Source organism: Salmo salar, chromosome 10 (assembly GCF_965601325.2).
Source record: "Salmo salar chromosome 10, fSalSal1, whole genome shotgun sequence".
Classification (NCBI taxonomy): Eukaryota; Metazoa; Chordata; class Actinopteri; order Salmoniformes; family Salmonidae; genus Salmo; species Salmo salar.
The window spans coordinates 92,299,482-92,315,630 of NC_138300.1; positions in this window are offsets into that span (position 1 = coordinate 92,299,482).

Here is a 16,149-nt window from a genome sequence, read left to right on the forward strand (position 1 = left end):
TATTTTCTTGACTGCATTGAGTCTCCTGATTATCTGTCAAACCTCTATGCATGTTTCAGTGAAACTGATAGCATTCAGGTTTGCACCCCTGAGAATGTCAAACAGTACTAGTTGAGAGCGGTGTTGTTGCAGTAAATTCATCATACAGGCTGTCTGACAATATGCAAGCTGAGAGTGTACGTAGGGGTGACGGAAAGTGCATTATGGGTAATTTTAGGGACCGTTTAGGGACCATTACAAACCACTTACCATATTTATGCCATAAAATATTCATTGGTTGCTTTTCCCAGACTGCACACAACCATTCCTGAAGTCAAGTGCAACTGAACTAAAAGCAACACGTGAAGTCAGCCAGGGAGAGGTTGACAGCCTGGAAGGGGGGTTTCCCTAAGGACATTTCAGACTACATCAGTAGCAGTGTTCAACAGTCTTCAAGCATTCTGACTTCATATTATCTGTAATTACAGTGTCAGGTAAAACTGTCCACTTCATTGCTGAAAGTATTAATTATTTCATTGTATGTACATTATCTACTGCATTATTTCTTGACAGTATAACCATTTTAATCTTACCAGGTACATGTAGATGGTTCTATCTGTCTGCAAGTACTTAAATGGCCCTTGTTTGATTTTCTATGAACAATCAGAATCCCTCAGCTATTGGACTCATCTACACATATATGAGTGTTGCCGTAAATAAGAAAGTGCTCATTGCCACATATTCAGGGTGTGAGAGGCTACACACCAATGATACTGAAATGTCAATCTACTGAGTCCCCCACACCCCCCTCTAAGAGCATCAAGAGTTTATTTTCAGCTGCATATGAAAAGACAGGGTGTTCCAGTCCTTTCTGCTCAGTCAGCCTGTAATCCTGAAGCTGCCAGTTCTAGAGCTTCCTTCCTGATGGGGAAATGACACGCTTAATAGCCTCCTCTTCCCTCCCTCACATCCAACCCTGCATATACTGCAGCTGTCTACTGAAGGCATCAGTGTATAAAAGCTATCAGTGGTCCCAAGAGCTGTCCCTTAGATTAAGTGTGAAATGCATTGCTTACTGTACTAGAAGCGCAGAGACCTTAATTTTGACATCATGTGAATTTAAAATTGAAATATCTCTGCCATTTTTAAAGTCATGCCCCCCGTCCTTGACTTTTCCTACGTAAGTCTATTTAACACACTGACGTTGATAGAATTTCAATATCAGAGTTAACAGAGTTTCTGTTATAAGCAGTTTTAGGATGACATGTTAATTTTTTCCTCCTGTCCTTCCTTCAACCGACAGTTGGCTGCCCATCTGATAATGGCCCATCAAAACTCCACCTAAACCACATTGAAACTAATTTCTCACATATAATAATACTGTAGATGTACCCTAAAGAAAATATTACATTTACAATAGTCTGATGGGTGACAATATAATCAATTGTAATTTGTGAATGAAGGGACTAATGATGAACAGTGCAGCGTATAATAGACAAAGAAGAATTCAAATAATCCTACCGAAGTTCATGCAGGTCTTGCAAGTTCTTATCAGAAAGAGCATATTCTAAGGTTCTTAAAACATCTACATTTGTCAATTAACTAAAATATTTGAGAGGATGAGCTCTATTTAGAATAACCTTGATTCCAATGTGAGCACTGGCGGCAGCATATAGCCTAGGCGACTAAGCACAGACATGTTTCTGCCGAAATGGATTTATAATGAATTTATTTGTGATGGATTTAACACTTGAATTGTGGTGTTTTTGGTGGTTTTCGAATTTCGAACATAGAGCTTACAGTAACATAAACAAATAAAAATGCAATAAACAGAACAAAAAGATTATTTTTGCAATAGCATACATGAAATGTATTTATTAGCCTGTCAACATGGCGGGTCATTGGCTCAGAATAGGATGTGTAACGGAGATGCTGTGAGTCAAGAAGCAGGTGCAGGTGAAATGTTTCATAAAACAACAAACATGAAACGAGACAACATAACAGTGGCGTTTCCACATGAACACAGGAACAATACTGACTGAGGAAGGAACCCAAGGTAGTGACAGATATAGAGGAGGTAATCAGGAAGGTAATGGAGTCCAGGTGAGTATCATGATGATCTGCAGGTGCGCGTAATGATGGATGCCAGGTGTGCGTAATGATGGATCCCAGGTCCGGTGGTTAGTATACTGGCGATGTCGAACGCCACAGGACGACACCGACCAGAGGGACGACCCTGAGAACAAGAAGCCAGTTCGGGCGGCAAAGGTCCTCCACCGGAACCCAACACCGCTCTTCTGGGCCAAAGCCCTCCCAGTCAACCAGGTACTGGAGTCGACCCCCACGACGTCGGGGCCCAGTAGGGATCAGACGGCATATGCCGGATTCCCCTCGATGTCCAGGGGGGGACGGGAGGGGTGTCATGGGGGACAGCATCAGCTAGGGGACCATGGGAGACATGAAAGAAGGTGAGATACGGCAGTCACTGGGAAGCTGTAACCTATACTTCGCCTCGTTGACCCTCCAGAGAGCCTTGAATGGCCCCACAAACGGGGGGCTCAGTTTCTTGCAGGGCAGGCAGAGTAGGAGGTTCCTGGTAGAAAGCCAGACACAATCTCCAGAGTGGAACACAGGGGTCGCCTGCTCCTTTAGACAGTGGATGGCATGCTGAAGTCTCATGTGAGCATCACTCCACACTTCTTCTGCAAGCCGGAACCACTCATCAACCGCAGGAGCTTCGGTCTGGCCCGGGGTCCACGGAGCCAGGGCCGGCTGAAAACCCAGAACACACTGGAAGGGGGTCAACCCTGTGAAGGAGTGACGTAGCGAGTTCTGGGCATACTCTGCCCATGGAAGGAATCGTGCCCACTCTCCCTGCCGGTCCTGACAGTGACTCCTCAGGAACCTCCCCAGCTCCTGGTTCATCCTCTCTACCTGCCCGTTGGACTGAGGCCGGTACTCGGAAGTGAGGCTGACCGTGACCCCGAGCTTCTCCATAAAGGCTTTCCATACCCATGATGTGAGATGAGGAGACGATGTCCTCTGAAAGGCCATAATGCCGGAAGACCTGCTGGAAGAGTGCCTCAGTGACCTGGAAAGCAGTTGGGAGACCAGAAAGACGGATTAAACGACAGGATTTAGAAAATCTATCCACAACCACCAAAATTGTGGTGAAACCATCAGAGGAGGGGAGATCAGTAATAAAGTCAAGGAAGGGATGTATTTCCCAGAGATGGATTGTGTAGTGCGAGAAATACATGGATGTCCAGTAACAACAGCTGTGTGTGCCCAGGTCAGAAGCCAGTCCCTTATCCCTGTAGGAACGTAAATGAGCTCTGGAGGACAGTTAGTGGGTGCGGGCTCCCTCTCCAGAGCCTGGTGGATGTCCACATCTATGTTCCAGACCACAGGAGCTACGACTCAGGAGGATGGGTTATAGGCACATTCTGGACAGGACCATCTCCCGAATCGTAGAGGCGGGACAGGGCATCGGCCTTGGTGTTCTTTGAACCTGGGCAATAGTTCAGTGTGAAATCCAGGTTCCGGTGGTCGGTGAGAATGACAAATGGTTCCTTGGCGACCTCCAGCCAGTGTCTCCACTCCTCGAATGCCAACTTCACTGCCAGGAGCTCACAATCACTGACGTCATAATTCCTCTCTGCAGGGGACAGTTTCTTAGAGTAAAAAGCACATGGGTACAACTTCTGTGATTTACCCTGTCATTGAGACAGAACTGCCCCCACACCTTCCTCTGAAGTGTCCACCTCCACCACAAAGGATATCGTGGGATCTGTTTGAGCAATGGGGCGGAGGTGAAATGTCCCTTGAGGAGACAGAAGGCCTCATCGGCAGCTGGGCTCCAAACCCAACCTATGGGGGCCTCCCTTAACCTGTTGGGTCTAGGGGGCAGCATTTGCACGTCTGGATAAAAAAAATGTACCCGATTTAATCTGGTTACTAATCCTACCCAGTAACTAGAATATGCATATACTTATTATATATGGATAGAAAACACTCTAAAGTTTCTAAAACTGTTTGAATGGTGTCTGTGAGTATAACAGAACTCATTTGGCAGGCAAAACCCTGAGACATTTTCTGACAGGAAGTGGATACCTGATGTGTTGTATTGACTTTAAACCTATCCCATTGAAAAACACAGGGGCTTAGGAATATTTTGGCACTTCCTATTGCTTCCACTAGATGTCACCAGCCTTTACAAAGTGTTTTGAGTCTTCTGGAGGGAGATCTGACCGAACAAGAGCCATGGAACGATGATGTCCCATTAGACACCTGGCGCGCGAGTTCATGTTGGGTACCCTCGTTCCAATACGTTATAAAAGAGTATGCATTCGTCCACCTTGAATATTATTCATGTTCTGGTTAAAAAAGGCCCTAATGATTTATGCTATACAACGTTTGACATGTTTGAACGAACGGAAATATATTTTTTCCCCTCGTTCATGACGAGAAGTCCGGCTGGCTTACATCATGTGCTAACGAGACGGAGATTTTTGGACATAAATGATGAGCTTTTTTGAACAAAACTACATTCGTTATGGACCTGTGATACCTGGAAGTGACATCTGATGAAGAGAATCAAAGGTAATGGATTATTTACATAGTATTTTCGATTTTAGATCTCCCCAACATGACGTCTAGTCTGTATCGCAACGCGTATTTTTCTGGGCGCAGTGCTCAGATTATTGCAAAGTGTGATTTCCCAGTAAGGTTATTTTTAAATCTGGCAAGTTGATTGCGTTCAAGAGATGTAAATCTATAATTCTTTAAATGACAATATAATATTTTACCAATGTTTTCTCATTTTAATTATTTAATTTGTGACGCTGACTTGACTGCCGGTTATTGGAGGGAAACGATTTCCTCAACATCAATGCCATAGTAAAACGCTGTTTTTGGATATAAATATGAACTTGATAGAACTAAAAATGCATGCATTGTCTAACATAATGTCCTAGGAGTGTCATCTGATGGAGATTGTAAAAGGTTAGTGCATCATTTTAGCTGGTTTTATGGTTTTGGTGACCCTGTCTTTGACTTGACAAAACATTACACACAACTCTTGTAAATGTACTGTCCTAACATACTCTAAATTTATGCTTTCGCCGTAAAACCTTTTTGAAATCGTAAAACGTGGTTAGATTAAGGAGATGTTTATCTTTCAAATGGTGTAAAATAGTTGTATTTTTGAAAAATTTGAATTTTGACATTTATTTGGATTCAAATTTGCCGCTCTTGAAATGCACCTGCTGTTGATGGAGTGCACCACGGGTGGCACGCTAGCATCCCACCTAGCCCCAAGAGGTTAAGGAGAGAGGTGAGAGGAGCTGTGACAGACCTGAAGTTCCTGATGAAACGACAGAAGAAGTTGGCAATCCTCCAAAAACATTGTAACCCCTTTAAGGTGGTTGGGACTGGCCATGATCTGACCGCATCTACCTTCTTGTCATCCATCCTCACTCGCTTTGGGCTGATTTGGTAGCCTAAGACGGAGACAGCCCTCTGATGAAATTAGTACTTCTCAGCCTTGCTGAACAGGTGGTTAGCCAGGAGACGTTTCAGGACTGCTGAAACGTGAGTGATGTGATCCTCCAGGGTACCCGAGTAGATCAAGATGTCATCAATATACACGACCACCTGGCATCCGAGCATGTCCCTGAATACTTGTTTAACAAATGCCTGGAACATTGACGGAGCATTGGCTAAGCCAAATGGCATCATCAAGCACTCGTAATGACCAGACATCGTGCAAAACGCAGTCTTCCACTCATCCACCTCCCGGATGCGGATGAGATTGTAAGCACTCCGCAGGTCCAGTTTGGTGAAGGACCGGGCCCTGCGAAGCTGTTCGATGGCTGCCGGCACCCTCGGGAGAGGGTACCGATACTTTGTTGGAGTCTCATTGAGTCCTCTGTAGTCAATGCATGGATGTAACCCTACATCCTTCTTGGCCACAAAGAAGGAGAAGTAGACGTCTTGCTGAAACCTTGTTGGAGCGCCTCTTGGATGTAATCCTCCATGGCCTGGATCTCAGCCACCGACAGAGGGTAGATGCATCTGTGCGGGGGTGCTGAACCTGCAAGCAGGTCAATGGCACAGTCCCAGGAGGATGAGGAGGAAGATAGGTGGCACGGGTCTTGTAGAATACCTCCTGCAGGTCCTGGTATATCTCCGGTATGTTGGGATGAAGGGCAACCACAGGACTCTCAACCGACGTGGAACCACAGTGGATAGGAAAGCAGGTCCTCCGGCATTCGGGTGACCAGTCTGTGATTCTCATCTTCAACCATGAGATAGAAAGTTTATGGCATTGAAGCCAAGGGAGGCAGAGGATGATCTTGTGAACTGGTTCCCTGGTAATGAAGAAGGGGATGTTCTCCTGATAAATAGATTACACGGTGAGGGTGAGTGGTTGGGTGATGTGTGTGATGTTCCTGATCCTAATGGCCGACTATCGAGGGCTTGAACCGGAAAAGGAGAGGAGAGTGTGTATGAGATGATGTTAAGAGAGGAGGCAAGTGTCTGATCAATAAAGTTCCCTGCAGCACCGGAATCCACTAATGCTGTAGACACAGTACATGAGGGACAGTCAACTAGTGTGATGGACACCAAAAAGAGCCTAGCAGACAGTGATGAAGATGGAATACTCACTCCTGCTCCAGGGGGTGGAAGACCACGTGACCGTCCCTCTGGTCTTGTGGATCCCGGATTTTTGAAGTGCCGGACATCGCTGGAGCTTGTGCCCTCCTTGCCCACAGTCCAGACAGAGCCCCAGCTGTATGTGTCTGTGGCGTACCGCCGTGCGGAGGCATTTGTCCCCTACCTCCATGGGTTCAGGTTCTGTTCCTAAGTGTTCGCTGAGAGAGAGAGGGAAGCGATAAGAGTACCGATGCTCCCGAAGTAGGTTATCCAGATGGATGGCCATCACAATGAGTGCTTCCAAGGTGAGGTTGTCGCCTCGACAGGCCAGTTCCATCTGGACCTCCTCGCGCAGACTCTTCTGAATAGTGTACGAAGCACCGGCTCATTCCATCCACTGGATGCTTCTACTGTCCGGAAGGTGAGCGTATACGCGGCAGCCGTCCCCCTCAGATACATTTAAACAGAGCCATGAACCCCTCATAGGAATCTAGCTCCTCCTCTCCTCTCTCCCAGACGGCCGTAGCCCATTCCAAACCCCGCCCAGTCAGCAGAGAAATAACTGTGGCAACCTTGGACCTCTTAGTGGTAGGACCTCATATCTGATGTGTAAAGTAGAGGGACCACTGAAGTAGGAAGCCATGGCATTTGGATGGGTTACCGTCATATTTATCTGGGAGGGACAAACAGGCATCGCTGACCTGAGCGGGTTGCTGAATGGGCTGTTGTGCTGGCTCACTGGGTCGGCTGGTTGTATCATCCGGTAGTTGAAGGCAACGCCTCCCGGGTGTGATCGAGACGTTGCAAACTGCGAAGAACCTCTTCCATAGCCATCCCCAGTTGTGCCAGCTGGTCATGGTGTTGACGTAGAAGGTAACCCTGCTCATCAACCGTCTGAGAGATATTCGGTTTTCCTGCTTCCATTGTTTGATTAAAAACAGAAATATCACATTTACATACGTAAGTATTCAGACCCTTTACTCAGTACTTTGTTGAAGCACCTTTGGCAGCGAGTCTTGTGTACTGGCTATTTGACCAAGAAGGAGAGTGATGGAGTGCTGCATCAGATGACCTGGCCTCCACAATCACCCGACCTCAAACCAATTGAGAAGGTTTGGGATGAGATGGACCACAGAGTGAAGGAAAAGCAGCCAACAAGTGCTCAGCATATGTGGGAACTCCTTCAAGACTGTTGGAAAAGCATTCCTCATGAAGCTGCTTGAGAGAATGCCAAGAGTGTGCAAAGCTGTCATCAAGGCAAACAGTGGCAACTTCGAAGAATGTAAAATCTAAAATATATTTCGATTTGTTTAAAAGTTTTTTTTGCAGACGTTTACTGACACCGGCCATAGTCAACGGGTGTTGTACACACGTCATGTAACGTTAGCTAACGAGCCAGCCAGCTAATGTTAGCTAGTTAAACAACAATGAACAATGCCAACAATGCCACAGTGCTGGAATACGAAAAATAACGTCAGCTAGGGAACCAGTCAGCTAACGTTAGCTAGCCAGCCAGCTAATGTTAGCTAGTTAAACAACAATGAATAGTGCTAACAATTCCACAGTGCTGGGAACTAACCAACCAGGTTCAATGTTAGCTAACTAACATTAGGCACTAACTAGAAAAGTAATCGGCTCTGGAATATGAATAATAACGTCAGGTAGGAAGCCAGCCAGCCTACGTCAGCTGGACTACAGGAAAAGGGGGGCCGGACAGGCCACCATTAACATCGAAGGGGCTGTAGTGGAGCGGGTCGAGAGTTTCAAGTTCCTTGGTGTCCACATCACCAACAAACAATCATGGTCCAAACATACCAAGACAGTCGTGAAGAGGGCACGACAAAACCTTTTCCCCTTCAGGAGACTGAAAAGATTTGGCATGGGCCCCCAGATCCTCAAAAGGTTCTACAGCTGCACCATCGAGAGCATCCTGACCTGTTGCATCACCGCCTGGTATGGCAACTACTCGGTATCTGACCGTAAGGTGCTACAGAGGGTAGTGCGAACAGCCCAGTACATCACTGGGGCCAAGCTTCCTGACACCCAGGACCTATATAATAGGCAGTGTCAGAGGAAAGCCCATAAAATTGTCAGAGACTCCAGTCACCCAAGTTATAGACTGTTTTCTCTGCTATCGAACAGCGAGCGGTACCGGAGCGACAGGTCTAGGACCAAAAGGCTCCTCAACAGCTTCTACCCCCAAGACATTAGACTGCTGAACAAATCCTAAACATCGGCACTGGACAATTTACATTGACCCCCCCTTTTGTACACTGCTGCTACTAGCTGTTTGTTTGCTACCTATGCATAGTCACTTCGCCCCCACCTACATGTACAGATTACCTCAACTAGCCTGTACCCCTGCACACTGACTCGGTACCGGTGCCCCCTGTATATAGCCTCGTTATTCTTATTGTGTTACTTTTTATTATAACTTTTTATTTTAGCCTACTTGGTAAATATTTTCTTCTTCTTGAACTGCACTGTTGGTTAAGGGTTAGTTAGTAGGCATTTCACAGTAAAGTCTACACTTGTTGTATTCGGCGCATGTGGCAAATAAAGTTTGATTTGATTTAACAGTACACTTTAGCTTCAGACATTTAGCTAGCTAGCTAGGTAAACAATGAACCTAGCTAGGTAAACAACGCTTAAGATCACACTGGCCACGTAACGTTAGCTAACGAGCCAGCCATCTAACTTTAGCTTGTTAAACAACAATCAACATACTTCCAAATCATCTCCTTACTACCCTGGAACAATATCACTCTGTGATACCAATAATAACCTTAGCTAGTGAGCCAACGTTCGATAGCTAGCTAACAGTACACTTTAGCTTGAAATGAAACCACTTTCTGTCAAAATTAGAAACGTGCAATATCTGAAAATATAGCAAGCTAATGCTAGACTATCTTACCTGTATACATCATCATGCATGAAGCATACCTGCCCCTGTCAGGAATGCCATACCACTGTTGCCCTTAGTTTGAAGATGTAATCTGGAGACAGGTGTTTTCTCCATCTCTTTAGCTATCATACTCTAATTCCACTGATTTCAAAACTTGATCCTCAAGAAAGTGGAGAGCAACACTTATGAAGCTCCACCACACAACACATTTAAAAAAAAAGCTGTGTTGGACAGGATAACCAACACAGAAGCCTTCTATATGTCAGACCAATCCGAACTCATCTCCCGGCATGTCCAGCCCACTCATTATCTCATCCAATCATGGCTAGTGGGAAGGTTGCTGACATTTTCTGTGGCTTAACCAACAAGACTTGTAATTTAAGAATTTGATTCGTATTTACAGATGGCATAGACATTTGTTATTAAAAACCTGTTAGGGACAGACGTTCCGCTAGCGGAACGCCTCACCAATATCCAATGGTATAGCGTGGCGCCAAATACAAACACCTCAAAAATGCTATAACTTCAATTTCTCAAACATATGACTATTTTACACCATTTTAAAGATAAGACTCTCGTTAATCTAACCACACTGTCCGATTTCAAAAAGGCTTTACAGCGAAAGCAAAACATTAGATTATGTCAGGAGAGTACCCTCCCAAAAATAATCACACAGCCATTTTCAAAGCAAGCATAAATGTCACAAAAACCAAAACCACAGCTAAATGCAGCACTAACCTTTGATGATCTTCATCAGATGACACTCCTAGGACATTATGTTATACAATACATGCATGTTTTGTTCAATCAAGTTCATATTTATATCAAAAAACAGCTTTTTACATTAGCATGTGATGTTCAGAACTAGCATACCCACCGCAAACTTCCGGTGAATTTACTAAATTACTCATGATAAACGTTCACAAAAAAACATAACAATTATTTTAAGAATTATAGATACAGAACTCCTTTATGCAATCGCAGTGTCAGATTTTAAAATAGCTTTTCGGCGAAAGCACATTTTGCAATATTCAGAGTACATAGCCCGGCCATCATGGCTAGCTAATTTGACACCCACCAAGTTTGGCCCTCACCAAACTCAGATTTACTATAAGAAAAATTGGATTACCTTTGCTGTTCTTCATCAGAATGCACTCCCAGGACATCTACTTCAACAACAAATGTTGTTTTGGTTCGAAATAATCCATAGTTATATCCAAATAGCTCCGTTTTGTTCGTGCGTTCAAGTCCGAAGGGTGACGCGCCGGCGCATTTCGTGACAAAAAAATTCTAAATATTCCATTACCGTACTTCGAAGCATTTGAAACGCTGTTTAAAATACATTTTTATGCTATTTTTCTCGTAAAATAGCGATAATATTCCAACCGGGCGACGTTGTGTTCATTCAAAAACTGAAAGAAAAAAATGGAGTCGTCTCGTGCACGCACGCCTCAGTGTCATTGTTCTCAGAAGGACCACTCACAAAAACCCCTGCTGTTTTTTGCCCAGAGACTGGAGAGCTCTCATTCCACTTTCTGGCGCCTTCCTAGAGCCAATGGAAGCCTTAGAAAATGTCACGTTACAGCAGAGGTGCTGTAATTTTGATAGAGATGCCCTAGAAGGAGAACAAATTGTCAGAGAGGGCACTTCCTGTATAGAATCTTTTCAGGTTTTGGCCTGCCATATGAGTTCTGTTATACTCACAGACACCATTCAAAAAGTTTTAGAAACTTTAGAGTGTTGTCTATCCAAATCTACTAATTATATGCATATTGTAGTTTCTGGGCAGGAGTAGTAACCAGATTAAATCGGGTATGTTTTTTATCCGGCCGTGAAAATACTGCCCCCTGTCCCAAACAGGTTTTAAGGCACCTGCAAGTTCACATGTTCGAGAAGGCATTTCTGCCAAAAAACACATTTTGATAAAAAACAATTTTTTTACGTTCAAACGGCTCTCCTGTGAAGTAGTGACTTGCAACATACACCTTGTTTCCTGAATTGAATCGCATATATAAAAGAACACCAGATCTCATACTCCTGGCCCTCTCTAAATAAGTCCCTACAGACCCTCTCAGATGGAGGTTTTACAGCGGTCTGTTGGCTGGATTACAATATTGCAGAGAGAGAAGCCACTAGCTTGAGGCTAAAAGGATTCAGATATAGGCCACAATATATGAGATTCAAATGCCTAATAAATGATACTAAAGACATTAATCAAGAGAAAAGCTTGTGACTTATGAATGGATGAAGACCAGTCACCAGAACATCTTTCAGCCAAGGTCTCTACGGTGGCCTGGGAGAAAAAGGGGGGCTGACATTCACACTACCTGTTTGAAGCTCCACCTTTCAGGAGGACAGATGGCCCCAGCCAGGGCTGCAATGATAAAGAACATCCTCTAGTTTATGGCTCTGCCTGTGTACAGTGCAGTCAGGGACCGAGCAGAGGTGTGATGTATAGCAGGGGGCCACACTAAGTTGTCCTGGCTTGATGTACAATAGTCCAATAATTCAGCATAATGCACCATCCATTATGGCAGCCGTTAGATCAGTTTGTAAAGACGGGCAAACACATTGCTTTCCTTAGCCGCATATTTAACTTAAAGGCACAGGCCTAACCCCTACATACATTGCAATATTTCAGATGAATCAATGGCTCCTGCAATTCGGCGGGCAGAGAAATCCTGCTGAAAACGTCATAGAACACACTGTTCATTCTTACAGATCTAATCTTTGTCATCAAAAGTGTCAATTGCTCGACAGACCATAACTATACTACTAAAATACTGTCAGGGAAATGTCTGTGTAAATATAATGTGTATGTTGATCAAAGTCAGATTTTTTTACACAGCCAGTCAGGTGAGTAGCCTACAAGGGCAGATAAATGTGGAATATCTGAATAAGCATTGCCTGGTTTAAAAAGAACGTCAGGACTGTGAAATGACTTTGTTAAAGCCAAGGCTATACAGTACCTCTAAGAAATTAGTATGGCATCATATCATCGCTGCAGTTGGCTCAGTCTCTTTTATTTGCAGCAGGAGAATTGCAAATCCAATGTACATTTCAAACAGCCTTGCCACTGTAGGCTTTTTATCCAGGGATTTTTTTTCAGTCTATGTTTCTTAACACACCCTTGAATCAGGAGTAAGTGGAATGATCAAACATGTAAAGGGAGTGTGAGTTAAGTCTGTGAGAATAATTATTTGCATAAGCACACACACAGCGCAGTGTCATCAAATAGTTCTGCAGGAGGGGTGAAGTCAAGCGCAGGAGACTCAGGTACGTTTAACGTGTTTAATAAAGAAGGCAAGTCCAACACGAACAAGAAGGACGCGGGATGCAGCCAAGCAAACCTAATTCCCAAAACGCGTAACGTAACTCAGGAACAGTAACATAAATTCCCCCAAACCTACAGCAACAGACACGAAACAATCCCGCACAACCCCAAACACAAAACAGACAGACTAAATACCCCCACAAATTACTAAACACAAAACAGGTGCTACTCTAACCAGACATTACCAAACGAAACAGAAACATAGATCGGTGTCAGCTAGTACGCTGGCGACGACGACCACCGAGCACCGCCCGAACGGGCAGAGGCGGCACCTGTGGACGTTGTGACAGTAACCCCCCTGATGCGCGGCTCCCGCAGCGCGCCGACGCCAGCCTCGAGGACGACCCGGAGGGCGAGGCGCAGGGCGATCCGGATGGAGGCTGTGGAACTCCCGCAACATTGCAGGATCCAAGATGTCCTCCACCAGTACCCAGCACCTCTCCTCCAGACCGTACCCCTCCCAGTCCACGAGGTACTGCAGGCCCCTTACCCGACGCCTGGAGTCCAAGATGGACTGGACTGTGTACGCTGGGGCCCCCCCGATGTCCAGGGGGGGCGGATGGACCTCCCGCACCTCAGTGTCCTGCAGTGGACCAGCTACCACCGGCCTGAGGAGAGACACATGAAACGAGGGGTTAATACAGTAATACGAAGGGAGTTGCAACCTATAACACACCTCGTTTATTCTCCTCAGGACTTTGAACGGCCCCACAAATCACGGACCCAACTTCCGGCAGGGCAGCCGGAGGGGCAGGTTCCGAGTCGAGAGCCAGACCCTGTCCCCCGGAGTGAACACGGGGGCCTCACTGCGGCGGCGGTCAGCGCTCTCCTTGTGCCGTCCCACAGCCCGTTTAAGGGATTCCTGGACGGCACTCCAGGTCTCCTTAGAGCGCTGTACCCAGTCCTCCACCGCAGGAGCTTCTGTCTGGCTCTGATGCCAGGGCACCAGGACAGGCTGGTACACCAACACCACCTGAAAGGGCGACAGGTTAGTGGAGGAGTGGCGAAGAGAGTTCTGCGCCATCTCGGCCCACGGTACAAACGTCGCCCACTCTCCCGACCGGTCCTGGCAAAAGGACCGCAGAAACCTGCCCACATCCTGGTTAATTCTCTCCACCTGCCCATTACTCTCGGGATGAAAACCCGAGGTCAAACTGACCGAAACCCCCAGTCGCTCCATAAACGCCCTCCACACTCGGGACGTGAACTGAGACGATGTCCTCAGGCACCCCGTAGTGCTGAAAGACATGCGTAAATAGGGCCTCCGCGGTCTTTAGGGCCGTAGGAAGACCGGGCGAAGGGAGTAGACGGCAGGACTTAGAGAACCGATCCACAACGACCAGGATCGTGGTGTTCCCCTGAGATGGTGGGAGATCCGTGAGGAAATCCACCGACAGGTGGGACCATGGCCGCTGTGGAACGGGGAGGGGCTGTAATTTCCCTCTAGGCAGGTGTCTAGGCGCCTTACACTGGGTGCACACTGAACAGGAAGAGACATAGAGCCTCACGTCCTTCACCAAAGTGGGCCACCAGTACCTCTCTCTAAGACCACGCACTGTCCGCTCAACGACAGCATGACCCGAGGAGGGTAGCGTGTGCGCCCACCGGATCAGGCGATCGCGGACACCGAGTGGAACGTACTTCCGCCCTGCGGAACACTGAGGGGGAGTGGGTTCTGACCGCACTGCCTGCTCGATGTCCGCATCCACCTCCCAGACCACCGGTGCCACCAGACAGGAGGCTAGAAGTCTGGGAGTGGGGTCGATGGACCGCTCCTTGGCATCGTGGAGGCGAGACAGTGCGTCAGCCTTGACGTTCCGGGAACCTGGGATGTACGAGATAGTAAACTGGAATCTAGTAAAAAACATAGCCCACCTGGCTTGGCGTGGGTTCAGTCTCCTCGCCGCCCTGATGTACTCCAGATTACGGTGATCAGTCCAGATGAGGAAAGGGTGTTTCGCCCCCTCTAGCCAATGTCTCCACACCTTCAGGGCTCTGACCACGGCTAGCAACTCCCTGTCCCCCACATCATAGTTACGCTCCGCCGGACTCAGCTTCTTAGAAAAGAAAGCACAGGGGCGAAGCTTGGGGGGCGCGTCCACCACCACTATGAATGTCAAAGAGGGGTCCGGGTGAGCCAGCACCGGAGCGTCGGTAAACAGGGCCTTAAGCCGACAAAAGGCTCTGTTCGCCTCTGCCGACCACTGCAGCCGCACCAGGCCCCCCTTCATCAGTAAGGTAATGGGAGCCGCCACCTGCCCAAAGCCCCGGATAAACCTCCGGTAGTAATTGGCAAACCCTAAGAACCGCTGCACCTCCTTAACCGTGGTCGGAGTCGGCCAATTACGCATGGCCGAAATGCGGTCACATTCCATCACCACCCCGGATGTGGAAATGCGATACCCCAGAAAAGAGACGGCTCGTTTGGAGAACTCACACTTCTCAGCCTTGACGTACAAGTCATGCTCCACCAGTCGCCCAAGCACCTTACGCACCAGAGACACATGCTCAACGCGTGTGGCGGAGTAGATCAGAATGTCATCGATGTACACCACCACACCCTGACCGAGCAGGTCCCAGAGAATCTCATCCACAAAGGATTAGAAGACGGCTGGAGCATTCTTTAACCCATACGGCATGACGAGGTACTCATAATGGCCAGATGTAGTACTAAATGCGGTTTTCCACTCGTCCCCATCTCGGATACGCACCAAATTGTACGCGCTCCTGAGATCCAATTTTGTGAAGAAGCGCGCCCCGTGAAATGACTCCACCGCTGTAGCGATGAGAGGTAACGGGTAACTGAAACCCACCGTGATGGCATTTAGACCTCTATAGTCAATGCACGGACGCAAACCTCCCTCCTTCTTCTTCACAAAAAAAACTCAAGGAGATAGGTGATTTGGGTGGCCGAATGTATCCCTGCCTCAAGGACTCAGTGACGTATGTCTCCATAGCCACTGTCTCCTCCTGAGACAGAGGATACACGTGACTCCTGGGATATGCAGCATTAACCTGGAGGTTTATCGCACAATCTCCTCGTCGATGAGGTGGTAATTGATTCGCCTTCGTTTTACTGAAGGCGATAGCCAAATCGGCATACTCTGAGGGAATGTGCACAGGAGAGACTTGGTCTGGACTCTCCACAGTAGTAGCACCGATGGAAACCCCTATACACCTGCCCGAGCACTCCCTCAACCACCCCTTAACAAAATTTTGGGATTGTGAATGGCTAGCCAGGGAATTCCCAGTACCACCGGAAATGCCGTGGAGT